The sequence below is a fragment of the Alligator mississippiensis genome, chromosome 5 (genome assembly GCF_030867095.1).
Source record: "Alligator mississippiensis isolate rAllMis1 chromosome 5, rAllMis1, whole genome shotgun sequence".
NCBI classification, from domain to species: domain Eukaryota; kingdom Metazoa; phylum Chordata; order Crocodylia; family Alligatoridae; genus Alligator; species Alligator mississippiensis.
Window position 1 is genome coordinate 29,144,962 of NC_081828.1, and position 14,366 is coordinate 29,159,327.

The 14,366-nt window shown below is 44.1% G+C and overlaps 1 long non-coding RNA gene across 5 annotated transcripts in view; it reads left to right on the forward strand.

Moving 5' to 3' along the window:
- Positions 1–412: 412 nt before the first annotated feature.
- The window catches only part of LOC109283562 (uncharacterized), a 98,593-nt gene continuing 84,639 nt past the window's right edge, over positions 413–14,366 (forward strand). For 3 of the 5 annotated variants that reach the window (XR_009462364.1, XR_009462362.1, XR_002090765.2), the window contains exon 1: positions 413–486. This is a non-coding gene — a long non-coding RNA (uncharacterized LOC109283562). Of the gene's footprint in view, positions 487–3,781; positions 3,828–14,366 lie in introns of all 5 variants that reach the window. The other 2 variants (XR_009462363.1, XR_009462366.1) reach the window with 2 other exon arrangements.

The window sequence follows — 14,366 nt, forward strand, 5'->3', positions numbered from 1 at the left end:
TTTGAAAAGGAGTGAGTAGAATTGCAGTGCATCATTACATAGAACACAGCACACACTTTTCTCCAGTTAAAAAGGAACTAGAAGCTTTCCTAATAAGTAGTAGCCTAGAGCTATATTACTCAATTTAAGATTGAAGCAAAAAACCCCAAAACTTTATTGGCATGTGCAGTCATTTGCTATATATATAAACACAACAAAAACTAGGAAAAAGTAATCAAAAGATGTTGTTTCATTAACCCTAGAATCATTATAGTTAAATGTATGTCTCTTTCAGATTCATAAAACAAAATCAAGTCATCTTGAGCATTTGGACAGTGCCCCCAGTGCTTCATTGAAAAAGATTTCCACGCCTGGGTTAATGTTCATCTGAGCTAGTATTTCCACACCCGAGTTAATGTTTTTACCTAGAGTTAAACAGCAGTTTGCAGGGCTGCAAAATGGGAGCTACATTACTAGAAGCAGCTAACAGACAGCAGCATTGCAGAGGTAAGGATAACTGGAATAATAGAACCATTAAAGATTATTTAAAAGGAAAGAGGGTCATTAACATCTCTGGGCGCGTCCACATGAGCACGCACATGCCTCTTGCCCCTCCTCAAACCCCTTTGAGGTGAGCAACAGGCACATGCAAAAAAATGTTTCCTGCGCTGCGAACGCTCCCTGACCATGCCCTGAGGCAACCAGAGGCTGGGTCCTCCATAGAGAGCCTGCCAGAGGTCTGGCTGCCAGAGCGTCTCTATGGTTGGCCCCTCATCCTGGTGCTGAAACACGCGACCGGCGAGGCCACGTGTCTCAGCACCAGGGCTCGGGTGCCAGTGAGTAAGGAGTGGGGGGGCTGGAGGAGGGGGGAAGGGACTGTGGGGGGGACCCCCGACAGCCCTGCCCAGCCCCCCTCCCCCCACTAGCCCTCCTGAGGCCACCGGCAGGCCCCTCCCCCCGCCAGCCCCCCCCAAAAGAGCTGCCAGGGATGGCCCCTCCCCCCATCAGCCCCCCCCGAACCCTCCAACCCCTGCCCTGTCTGGCCCCATCCCCCCCACCCCTGCCCCCCCACCCCATACTTAAAAACAAAACCCTAAAAAGAACGGCACTTACCGGCAGTTGAAGCTGCCATCGGGCTGCTGGGGGCCCTGCCATACAGTGCGGGGCAGGCTGACAGCCCCAGCGGCCCCAGCCTGAGCCCTCCTGTCCCCCCACTGCCCTGTGCTGCCCTGGGGGGCTCTGCCAGGAGGCCCCAGAGCCCCCCCAGCCCTGCTTCTCAGGTAAGCAGCGGCTTTTTTTTCCTGGTTTTTTTCCTGTTCTTTTTCTGGGTTTTTTTTTAAAGTGATGGTACCTGGGGTTGTGGGGGTAGCCTTGGGGGCCTGGGGGTGCAAGTTGGAGGGTGGGGCTGGGTGGGGAAGCCATTGTGAGGAGTGGGGGGTGGGGCTGGGTGGGGCAGCCATTGGGGGGGCTGCAGCAGCTGGTGGGGGATGGGGCCAAGTGGGGCAGCAATCAGGGAGCTGGGGTGGGGCATGTGGGCCTTGCAGGGGGAGTGGTAGCCCCTGCGGGGGCCATTTGGCCCCCATTGGGGGGCCGTACCCCTTGTGTGGGGGACGAACCCCTTGTTGGGGGGGGCCGTACCCCTTGTGATAGTGCCAAACCCCCTGTTGGGGGTCTGAACCCCTTTTGGGGAGCTGAACCCCCTTTGTGTGGGGAACGAACCCCTGTTGGGGGGCTGAACCCCCTTTGTGTGGGGGATGAACCCCTTGTGTAGGGGCTGAACCCCATATTGGGGGGCCATAGCCCTTATGTGGGGGACCAACCCCTTGTGTGGGGGCCATTTGCAATATCAAAATACATATTCATGAATTCATGAAACCTATATTTAGAGTTCACTTTATTATTATGATAAACAACTTGCTTTAACACTGTAGATATATAATAAAACATTGTCCAACTGATCGCTGCCTCAGTCTCACTCTCTCTCTCTTCCTTTATAGTGGTCTTTTGTTTTACTTGTGGAGGAACATGGATTTGGGAGTATTTTAGAAAGTGATTTTGGAATTTTTTTTTAATCAGGGATTTTTCAGTTTTCCAATAGGGAACACCAGAATTCCTGATAGCGAGGCCAGTGGCAGGACCCTGCCTGCTCAGAGATGGCACCTTGGACCCATCTGGCTGTGGCTGACCTCCTGGTCAAATGGGGTCAGGAGGACATGCTTTGACAGTTCAAAGTAGGCCACCACACCTGGAACGTCTTCCGGGTGATAGCTGCCCAGATGGCTGGGCAGGGGGCACAAATGGCAGTAGTGCCGCACAAAGGCCAACCCTGCAACCACAGTCCACTGGCAGCTGGCCCAGAGGGGCAGATACCTCTACTGGCTCTGCAGTCCCCATCCAAGTCTGGCAGGTGCACAGCAGGTCACAGCCAGGCAGCAGCCCCCACTGCCAGACTGCTGCAGTGGGTAGAGTGTGCAGGGAATTTTCAGGGGTGCTTCAGCAGTCCAGCTGGCACAAAGGGTAGTGTCCACAGGTACCAGTTGGCTGGGTCCTAGAAGCTCCTGAGAGCTAGTTGCCCTGAGCTACTTGCCAGGGTGGCTTTTTATACTGCTGCAGACAGCAAAGGTGCTGGCCCTGGGCTCTAGCTCCCCCTGGCTGAAGATCTGGGAGGAGCCAGGCAGGGTTATTTTGCCCCTAGTGGCACAATTTGCTCCGCAGCAAAGTGCATGTCCGAGCACGTGCTCTGGGGCAAAGAGCCCCAGCTCAAATTTGCACCGTTTCTATTTGAGCTGCTGCAAGCGCATGTGCTTGCATGTGTGGACGCACCCTCTAGGATGAAGAGTTTAGAGGGAATAAGGTAGATTATAATGCACCATTAAGTCAACCATCACTGCTGCCTGAATAGAAGTGCTACTGCCAGTGTTAGGCAGTTAGCTTTAAACTCTGGATGGACCAGAAATTAAAGGGAGGTGCAAGTGCATCCCTCTGGATCTGCCCCTGTTTACAACCTAAATCTCTCTCTTTTTTTTTTTTTTTGCCATTCAGGGGCAAACCCAGGGCATGCTGAACAATACAAAATGAAGGATAGACAGATGTCCTGCTGAAAACAGGGCAGTTTATTAGAAACCTTGTTGGGAACAGCTCCCCCTCACAGCCACAGAAAGCCATATTTGTGAAATAGTAGAGAAAAAAATCAGAGGGGAAACAGTGACAAATTAAAATTGTTAATCTTTCACAAAAAATCTCCTTTCTCAGATATACAAATTTCACCTCTACTGTTCTGTACTGCTTTTTGGAAATTGACAGAATAGTTGCAACGTGGCATGCATGCATATAGAGAATACAATACTCTAGAAATTTGCTCTACAGTTGCTCTAGAGATTTGCCTTATGGATCTGAAATGGAAAGCTGCTTTTCTTTGGTCCCGTTCAAAGTCTGCTCCTTGATGACCTTTGTAATTTGAGTAAGCATCCTTCAAGTATTCTACCTATGTTTCCATGGAAGATCTACAAACAGAGAGCTTGCAAGAGCAGACTTGTAATGCTCTTTGGTTATTGCTCAGATATCCTAAAAACAATAATGTCAAACAGTAGTGATATGTTATTGTGAAAGTACTGAATCATTGATAAAAATGAAGGTTAATATTTTTACTTTTAAGAATATAACTGGTAAGTTTGAAACTTATTAAACGATAAAAATATAATTCTTGTGCTTTCAGACATCTAAATAAATAATACTAGTTGTTTTAAATTCTGTGTTATGTGACTAGCAATTAATTCAAATTACCATTCCTGTTTGTATCTAGAAAAAAATAATAGCCGCTGTTTTCCAAAGAAGGCAGAAAATAGTAGGTATAACAGATATATTTTATTTAACATATATTTGTGTTATAAAACATTATACTGTATAGCACTGATAATATAAAATAAGTGACTTTTATGCACAGGGATCAGAAGTGATGATGATTCTGCAGGTTGTGTTGCCTTCTTCAGAATAAGGACTGTTCTAGTGTGATGTTGGACACAACTGATGAAGGTGCTTTATTCTCAGATGAGACTTAAATTTCTAACTACTTATGGACTTTAAAAATCCAATTATATGTTTTTGATTAGATGAGGATGGTTATTCTTAATGTTTCAAAAGTAACAGTTACTTTCTGGCTATCTGCATTCCATCTGTAGTTTCAATTTGAGAAGATATTTTTCCCTCATTGTACTGAACGGTTGTACAGTGCTAGACAGTTGCTAGATGTTGCTCCAGAGGCAATTGCATTTTATAGCTTTATAACAGAAAAGAGGTTGAGCCACAAATACGTTAAAGAAGCCCATTGCTTCTCTAAATAGAACTGGTAACACTGGTCCAGAATTGCAGCAGACCACTTCCGTTCCTACCCCATTACTGATAATGGGTGGAACAAAGGTTCACCTCAGTAATGCAAACACCTGAGCCAACTGGAATGAGCACTCCATCTCTCCTCCCTGCCACCTGCTCATCTTTTACAAGAGTCTTATGTTGCCTTTGCTTCATTACCCAGGATTTGGCCCTACGTTTTAAGATTTTGATCTAAATTTGGTAAGCTAATAGACTACTCAATAAAGTTTGTTCCTTATACTATAACACTGCCAATTAGAAGCTAGGTGAAATGTCTGTATTTGCCTAAAATGTCAACATTCAAAGTCTGGAGGCTGCTGCTGCTGCCTAAAATTCTTTCACTTTGGATAATTCAAATGGGTTATTTATAGCTACTTGCAAAGTTGTAAAATTTTAAGATTTTAAGAGGTGCCAAGACAACTGCAGAGTACAGGAAACAGAGATTTTTATGTAATGCTTCTCAGACATCCATATAATCTTAAATGTTTCACTTCTGCAAGCATAAATGTAAAAACATTGCTTTTTATGTGAATGGGGAAAGAGGCAGGAGCTGATTTGTATCCCTTCAAAATTACAAAACCAGAAATTCTGGTTTCAGGACTAGATCCAAAGAATACTACAATCCATGGAAAGATTTCCATTAATTTTGCTGGATTTTGGATCAGGCTCTTCAGCAGAGTAGCATACTTTATTTCAAAGACCAAAGTAGGCATGTTATGTTACACAAATTGGCAGAAGAATCCAGTTAAATAAAGCATATTAAATAGAAAAAGATTCTCAGTATGAGAACATGGAATAACCAAACCTCATTTAATTTATTCCTATTATCTCTTGCTTTAAATGATTTATAAATCAATAATCTCTTAAGGAATAATCAACAATTCTGAAAACCCCCCCAGGAAAAGCAATTAAGCAGAATTACATTTTACACACGAACTCCTGTGGAAGCTAACATCAATAGAAGCAATAACTACCTGGAAAGTAAGCATAGTTTACATACTTCCTTCAACATGTGGGTACCATCATTTTCCAGTAGTGTAACTAGGGCCAGGCAAGGCACCTGCCCTGGGCTCCAACTATGAGGGGGTGCCAAAATCCTTTCTCACCAAAAGTTTTTGTGGTGGCAAGGAAGCTCTTCACCACCCCTGCCTGCTTACAGGAGCTGGGCAGGGGCAGGGCCACACCAATTTGAGGGGCTGGGGTGGGGGGGAGGGGGGCAAGTGGAGTGAGTGGAATAGAGATCCCCTCCTGCTCCTTTCCTCTCCCCAGGAGCATTTGCAGCAGCAGGGGAAACCCTGTGCCGCTTTTGTCTGGCCATTGGAGCTGGGCAGGGCAGCACTGCACCATATGGCATATTGGGCAGAGGGAGCAGGGGATGAGTGGGGTAAGAAGAATGATGCCCCCTCCCTCCCCAGTGCTTAGTAAGTGCCCTACACCTCTGGCCTTTCTATACAAGATCACTGCCTGCTGAGTCTTTGGTTTATTTTTATACTCATTCAAAATCTCACACTTTAGATTTCATCATGGATTAGGTTTGCTGTGCTTTTGAGATAGACAGAAATTAGATTTTGCAGTGCTCCCACAGGTTATTGATAAAGAGTGTTTTCATAGCACACAAAGGCCCTGTAGTAGCACACCAGTACTTTTTTGTGCTTTGGTTTCATAGCCCCTTGTTCCAGAAATCAAACATCTGCTTCACATCATTGGTCATTTGTCTTATCTCATACTGCTTGTCACTTTAATGCCAGTTGAAAACAAGCGCATCCTCAATTTTTCCGTGGCAAGATTGCTCAGACAAGATCATCTTGGTGATAAACCATTTTAATACTCTCATGGCCAATGATAGTCTATATTGGCAGTTTCACCTCCTTTGGTTCACTCTTCACATCATTATTCCACTGTCTTCAGCAGTCATGAATATCATAATGCTAATGATGTGATGCTTATTTGACTCCTCGTGTCTAATTTTGCTGCTTTGGTTGCATTCAGGACTTCCATCATAGATAGCTGGTTGCTGCCTGGGTTTTCTTGCACTCAAGATGGCAGTTGTTTGGGAGCTAGGTTCTGCTGTATGATAACAGGTCAACCTCATTCAAGTCTGATTCCTCTTTAGAGTTCAATGCAAAAGGTGTTGGGGTTTCAATATAAATCACTGTGGACAGATGTCCATATAAGACCATAACTAACATTATGCTTGGTAATTTCAGTTGAATAGACATGGAGGATTATTTCCAATGATATTTCTTGGAAAGGGCTCAGGCATATTGGCAGGGTTCTGTAGGGAAATTCATTCATTCTGCCCACGCTGGCGTATGTAGAGAGTATAATTTACTTGTCTTCAAGGCAGCCAATTCAGCACCTAAACCCCCTACATGCATGTGAGCTTTCAGTAAATTCATGGATTAATAGTTTTGCCTCTTAAAAATAACAAAACCATATAGAATTTAAGACTTTTTCTGCCAAAAAAATGTAACTCTCTTCTGCTTTCTAGGAGGATACCATTTTAAACCCATTTCATAAATATTTTAATAGCTCAGCTATCAGGGAAATTGTTGTTAACAATATGACAATTACTTACTTGTAAATGTTACATAATCTATTTTCCATCCTTCTCTGTTCCTCTCCATTTCAGCTGCTTGAGTCATTTGATAATCTTCCATAAAGAGACTGCAGAAAAATGATACTTTGACCCTTTTGGAAGAGGAAGTGTTTACAAAGCATATAAATAGACTGTGATGAATCCAGAATACATTAATTGTAAGCACAGTAGTCAGAAACTTGGAGAGCTCTAAAAATTAGGAATTTGAATTACCTAAACACTCAAGGTTTATTTACGGGCTGCATGAAGATGCATAAATGCCACTTCTTAATTTGATGGCCTGATTTCAGTCCTGAAGTCTATGCGTAGAATGCAATTGAAGTTCGACTGTCCCAAGACCTGAATTTCAGCTAAAAGGCCAGGGACTGAATGGACATGGAGGACTGTTCCCAATGATATTTCTCGGACAGGACTCAGGCATACTGGCAGGGTACTGTAGGGAAATATTGGCAGGGTACTGTAGGGAAATCCATTCTGCCCATGATCTTAAAGCTACATTACTAGCATGGTCTAATACAATATTTGCCTACATAGTGAACTACCATATTTTCTTAAATACCACATATAACTTTCCTGGAAAATCAGCTGGCTTTGTGCAGGCTGCCTCAAACTGCATCTTGGATAAACCCTGCTGCAGCTGCTGCTGCTGAAAGAAGAATTGTCCACAGCAAGCCAGCAGTTAGTGCTTAAACAGAGAAGGTTACCACTCTCTCCTACTGCAACTGCCCATGTTTATGCTATTGGCAAGAAAAAATGGTGTTTTTTTCTTTACTCTGCCTTCTGAAAAAGGGTGCATGCCTTTTCTGGGGACTCATAGTATATAACTAAAATTTACTCACTAAATACTATATTTAGTGAAAATTGGACTAACCTGAGTTGGTGTTTGACCATAGAACCCATCCTAAAATATCCCTAATATTTTTAACTTGATTTTATTTCTAATGAGGCTCCTCTTCACCAGTGGAGCCCCTGGTAATTATTTTTTGTTCCTACTCTATCATCAGCTATTTTTCAGGGAGTAATCGGGAAACTACTTGCCTTTTGCTGTTTTATTTTAAAGTCTTGGGCAAAAATGCATAGAACACTACTCAGATTTAAGTTTACTTCATATCAGAACTGACATTAGACTTGTGGGAGCCCATAGTACTGGCTAAGGCATGGACTCCCTGTCTCATCACCTGTGCATTGCAATAACTTAGCTAAATGAGACCCTCTCTTCCCCTGCACTCCTTTCCCCCACCCCACCATGGTCTGAGCCTCGGGCAATTTCTCTGGTTTTTCACCCCAAAAACGTTGAGACAGTTGAGTTCAGACAGTTCAGTTTTAGCTGGGTTGTGGATAGTGCTCTTGGCTTGTTCTAAATAGTATAACTGAATGAATCAGCTCCCTTGGTAATATCATATTTCTCTCTATTGTTTCCAAACATGGAGAGAGAGAACTTTTAAGTTTTGAGTTCTGGAGGGAAATTCATGTTTATTGTGTGGTGGTAGATGTAATCCTGCAGTGACTTATAATAGCAATAACCCTCAGATATTGTATCTAACCTGCAATTTTCTGGTGATTCTTCTCATGCACTCTTTGTTTTATTTTGGTCAGCAATGTTTTAAAATGGAATATTTACTCCTCATTCTATACCTAGGATAAGCACACAGTACAGTAGAAAACTTGTGATTATCACCCAAAATATATATTAATGATTATGATTTCAAAAAGGTCTGATGCATAGTCATCCTGCCTGTGGTTAAGGTGCCAAGAACATAAAGAGGGGCTCAGCATCCATTGCTTCCAGTGATTATACAGACTTATGTCAAAGAAAGCATGAAATGCATGTATAACATACTAATTAATACCATCAAGGAATTATCATGGTCACCACTCCTTAGTGACTTTCTGTTCTTTACTTCTCAAATCAATACTTTCTGCAGTAGCATAAATCTCATGGGTGCTGCTCTCAGTCCTTTCCTGTTATTAGTGAATGGGCAGCTAGTGTTAATTCTGTTAGCACAAAAAGCTATTGGCAACATTGTGATTTTCCTAAGTATCTTAGAGCCAGTATCTTTTTGATTTGAGATGTATTTCCCTTCTTTCTTTAGGACGGTCTCTCAGGGGAATATCTCATAGGGCCTTTGTGACAGTATAGTTTTTCTTTTGGTAATTTGCCAGTCACTTTGACTTTGAAATCTAATATTCTCTCCCACTTGCTGTGGTAGGCAGCAATTTGGCATTCTTTATTACTGTATTTCTTTTTTTCCCCACTTCCTCTTTACTAACAGATTCCGGATTAATTGTCTTTCACTCAAAAGGTTTAATAGATGTTGGCCCTAACTCTTTTGTCCTTCCATCCATAAGTCTCTGAACAGGTGATCCTAACAAAACATGAGAATGATGTTATGATATGTTAACAGTGTGAAAGGTAATCCCAGGGCTTTTTGAGGGGAACTGGTGTGGGGGTTGGGAGCAGGGGGCAAGAAGGAAGGAAAAGCCTCAAGTTCTCTGCTTTTTGTAGTGATATTTCTACTAGCCTATAGTGTATGCACATACCACAGACTCAATCTGAGATGCGTTAACCCATTTATCAAAGAGAATCACTTGTGATTGTCTCATTTTGGTAATTATTAGTTATTCACTCCTCTGAAGTCTTACTATGAGCAAACTGTATAATTTACTGTGTTATGATACTGCTATGTGAAATGTAACAGCTCAATTGAAAAATGAAAAAGGAAATGGTAGGCCTTAAATAGAAATAGTAGTGTTTTCTATTTCTTTGAAATCTGCCAACCTTGGTCCCAAGGTCATCAGGAACTTGATGTGGTTTCAGGGATTCGTCCACATTTTGCTTTTGGTACTGATGATACATACGAAACCTACCTCAAACCAGATCCCTTAATCTGCAATGGCTACTTTGTGATACTCCAGAGTTATGTGAGGCCACAAGCCAGTTTAACTAGCCATCTGATGACTGCCGCTATTTGATACAATATGTGTGTTGAATTAAAAACCTTCTGTGGTCCTTAACTAAAACAAAGCTCTCACTAAACTCATTCAATAACCTTCCATAAAAAGGTAAGCACTGCCAAATTGGCCCAAGATTTTCTTTTCAATGTACAAACCTGATTGTTTTTCCTACTGGATATACAAAAGCATGTCCTTCACTCTATTTTATGAATTAATTGCTGTGTTCCTTCCATTAGCAATTTTCTGTTCTCAGAATTCATCATGTGCTTTTTGTACCTCAAAGGAATTGTTTGCCTATGTATATGCTGACCTTAAAATTTAAGGGCCAAATTGTACTCTGAATTATTCTGGGTGCAACTTAATGGTCTTCATTTTGAGGTGAGAGTTGGCTCTCAGTGAGTTAGGACAGAACCTAGGTCAGGATCTTACAATCATGTTTTCTATTATATCACAGAAGAAAAAAAGACAGCATATCTGACAGACAGACAAATCAGCTTGAACAGCTGGATTTTAGCTGCCCAAAGACATAATTCCTGCTTTCAAGCTTTTATAAACAAACAATATTCCTAATAATTTCCCCATTCTCATGACAAATTTTATAAGCACATAACCCAGCCTATGCAGTCTTATACATTTGCTCTTTCCCCCCAGATATTCTGACATTTCTTAAATTGCTTTTATGCTGTCTCTTGACAACAGAGCTTAGAGTCAGGAAATGTTATATTCAATTGCATGAAAATCTGGAATTGCTTCCCTAAGGCCATTTCACTTTTGGGTTACCCTGTATTCTATACAGTAGATGCTAAGACCTCTAATTCAAAGGTGTGACTCTAGGTTGACCTTGTGAAACATCAGATTCTGGCTCATATTTTGCATGTCTGTTGCTAACTATCCTTAGTTTTTGCCCAAAGAATGATTGAGTTTGTGAGCAGTATGATATATTAGTAAACCATAATGAAGCTGCACCTACTCCCATGGAAGTCAATAGGAAATGTTTCTTTGATTTTAGAAGTGAAATTTGGTCTTACCCAAATTCTTCTTGAGAAATTTTTCATATCATATGAAGTGCCCACTACAATGTATGGGAAGGATTTGGGCCCTGCTCCAAAGGCCTCTGAAGTAAATGGAAATAGCCCCTTTGATTTCAGTGGGATTCTCGGTCAATCCCTCAGCAAATTATTCAAGGCCTGTCTGTAAGGGGCAGTTAGTGGGCAGTAAGTGAATTTACAATACGTTAGCTCAAGGGTTGCCCCCTGGGGGTACTTGGAAAGGGGGTAGGGGTTACGCACAGGTGAGTGGAGATGGAGTTCCATCACCCACCAACCTGTGCCATGGCCTCCCAGGAGCAGGGCTGGGGGGGATAGGGTGAGAGCAATGCCTCCTCTCTGGGGGGCTGCACAGGTGCCACCTAGCCGGCTGGATGTGGGGTAAGGGGAGCTTGCACACGGCAGCAGCCGCTGCCATCAACCACCCTCTGCTGCCACCACCCACCCCGCATCCAGCCACTGCCACCCCTCACCCCCCACTCTGCCAGAAGTGTACCCAGAAGGGTTACTGTAACAGGGAACCCTAGCCTTGTTATCAGAAAGCAGGCTGGTCCCTATAAGACCAGAACTTTCTGGGCACAGCCTGCTGGTAGGGTAGAGGTAAAAGCTGAGCCTGGTTGGCTACTCAGGAGAATGGAAGGGGGCAGGCCAGAACTATAAAAATCCTGGGCTTGGCAGCAGTTGGAGGTAGCAGCCAAAGGGGAAGGAGGTTGTGTATGAGAGCTCCATGCAGAGGCTTGGCTGCTGGTCCAGCTCCTGTGAGAAGGGAACTCCTGATGACTTTCAGAGAAGTGGTAGCAGTGCCACAAGGAGGAACATCACAGACAAGGGGAAGCAGAAGCACCAAGCCATGTAAAAAATGTAAGCTGGCATGCTACCTTCTTTAATTTCTATTTTTCTGTGGTTATAGCCCATGGACTTACTGTTTATATATTTTTTTGATTGATAGACCAGTGGTTTGTGGTCGAGGCTGTAGGGGAGGAGGAGGCCTCATTAGCCCCTCAGGGCACCAAAGGGCCAAAGGGTTTAGTGCCCTAGTGGGTGCAGCCATATAGGGCCAATAGCCTAGAGCTGGCTGCAGGACTTTGAAGCTGGGTCCCAGTGGAGGGATCTTGGCTAGTATAAGAAAGGGCCGAGCCTGAGGAGGCAGAAGACCCTATAACTTGGCATCCAGGGGGTGCAGGATGAAAAGGGGCCAGAAGGCCTGGCTCCATAGTGAAAAAAAAAAAGGAGGGCCATGGGCCCAGGGAGGAGTAAGGAGCTAGAGCCTCAGTGTCAAACCCTACCTAGTGGGTTTAGACTGGTAGTCCTAGCTGGAGAAAGATGGGGGTTAGGCACATGGTGGCTGAGAACCCCAACATAGAAGTATAATAGGTAGTCTCCCACTTGTAAGAACTTCTCAATAATAGTTATATCAAGACATGGCAGGAGAGTAAAGGTGGGATAAGATAGAATTGAAACATTAAGGGACTTCAAGGGTGCCTCTCACAGGCCGCCAAAAAAAAAAAAAAAAAAAAATGCCACTGGGGAGGCCAACCTAATACATTGGTGAATTGGCCGGGACACTTCCTACGGTAGTGCGCACCCTGAGATGATGGTTTGCCCAAATGAAATAAAGAGCCCTTGGGTCCAAAGAGAAGGCAGGAAAGCTGGTGCAGATCCTAGCCTCAGATTTAGGGGCACAACAATGGGTTTTGGGACTCCTGTGTCAAGTAGTCCAAGGTTTGCAGGAACAAACAGAAAGACAACAGACGTTGTTAGAAAGGATGGTAAGAGGCATAAAAACAAGACAAGCACCCTAGGAGGCCATTTGTGGTTATAGTCCCAGGGTTCATCCTGAGCCAGAAAAGGAACTGCCTGCACTGACGGTGAATGTGAGGCTTGAGGGACAGCAGATATGTGCTATGTTGGATTCAGGCTCATCGCACACATTAGTACAGAGAGATGTGTTATCAGGAAGAGAGAGGGAAGTAGAAGATCAGATAATCATTCAATGCTGGTGTGGGGAGACCCAAAGACATGACAGAGTGTGGGTTAGTCTGCAAGTGGGCAAGAATACACGCTGGATGCTAGTTGGAATATCTGAGCACTTACCCTATCAGATGATGCTGGGATGTGACTGGCCCGAGCTATTGATGCTGATAGCCCTTGAGAAAAAGAAAGAGAAAGCTGCAACACATAGTTCAAGATCGGTGAGAAAAGCTAGAGGGGACCCACAGTGCCGCCCCATTTGAACTGGAGGGAAAGCCTCTGAAGAGGAGTCAGAGGCAGGAGAAGGCCCCAGCTAGAGGCCGCTAGAAGCAGGAATAAGAGGATGTAAGATGGTAGAGTCCAAGGCAGTACTTGAGGATGATCTTATGGCTGAGGTATTCACCGGCAAGGCTGAACAACCTCCATCAGATGAAGAAGTAGAACAGGAGGTGGGTGTTGCGCACTTGTGGGAGGATGAGCATTTCTGATTAGAACAGAGCTGAGAGGAAGGGTTTCGGTATGCATTCCATGAACATCTAGCTCAGCACAATGGGGAAGTGCTGAGAACCAGAACTAATGAAGACACCTCCGAGATTCGAGGTGAGGGACAATCTCCTACATAGAGTCAAGTGTGAAAAACCTGGGAGAGAAGTAGTACGATTGCTGGTACGTTGGAGATACTGAAGGGCCCTACTGAAAGTAGCTCATGAACTACCTATGGGTGGACATTTGGGATGGGATAAAACAGAAGCTCACATTCGGGAAAAGTTTTTTTGGCCAGGGTTAATAGGGGAAGTAGCAAAGTACTGCACATTTTGTCCCGTGTGTCAAAAAGTAAACCCTAGTCATCCTCCAAAAGCTCCATTAGTGCCACTGCCCTTAGTGGAAGTTCTCTTTGAGTGTGTGGCAGTGGATATCGTGGGGGTGCTACCAAGAAGCAGTGCTGGACACCAATATATTTTGGTCCTCCTGGACTATGCAATGAGGTATCTGGAGGCCATGCCTATGCAGGTGGTGTCCACCCCAGAGGTGGCAGAGGAGTTATTGAAAATATTCTCCTGAGTGAGACTCCCTAAGGAATTGCTGACTGCTCAAGGAATGGATTTTACATCTCGCATGTTCAAGGGAGTGAGTAAAACACTGGGAACACTAAAAACAACAGTATATTAAACACTTAAAGACCACAGTATATCATCCCCAAACTGGCGGTGTGACCGTCTTGATTTGAATATCCATTCATGCGCCACCTTGGTGCGTGCACCTGGTGTTAGACACAGTAAGGTTTTGTGTGACCTCTGGAGGGGGCCTCAATCACTCGGGTGAAAACTGCAAAACTTTCCTGCCATGACTTTGGATGGATCCTCAGTGGTTGGGTCTCCTGTTGGAGGCTCCTCGGGATCGGCCACCCCTCCTAACGGAGATTTGTGAAGCTCCACCTCCCCTACACC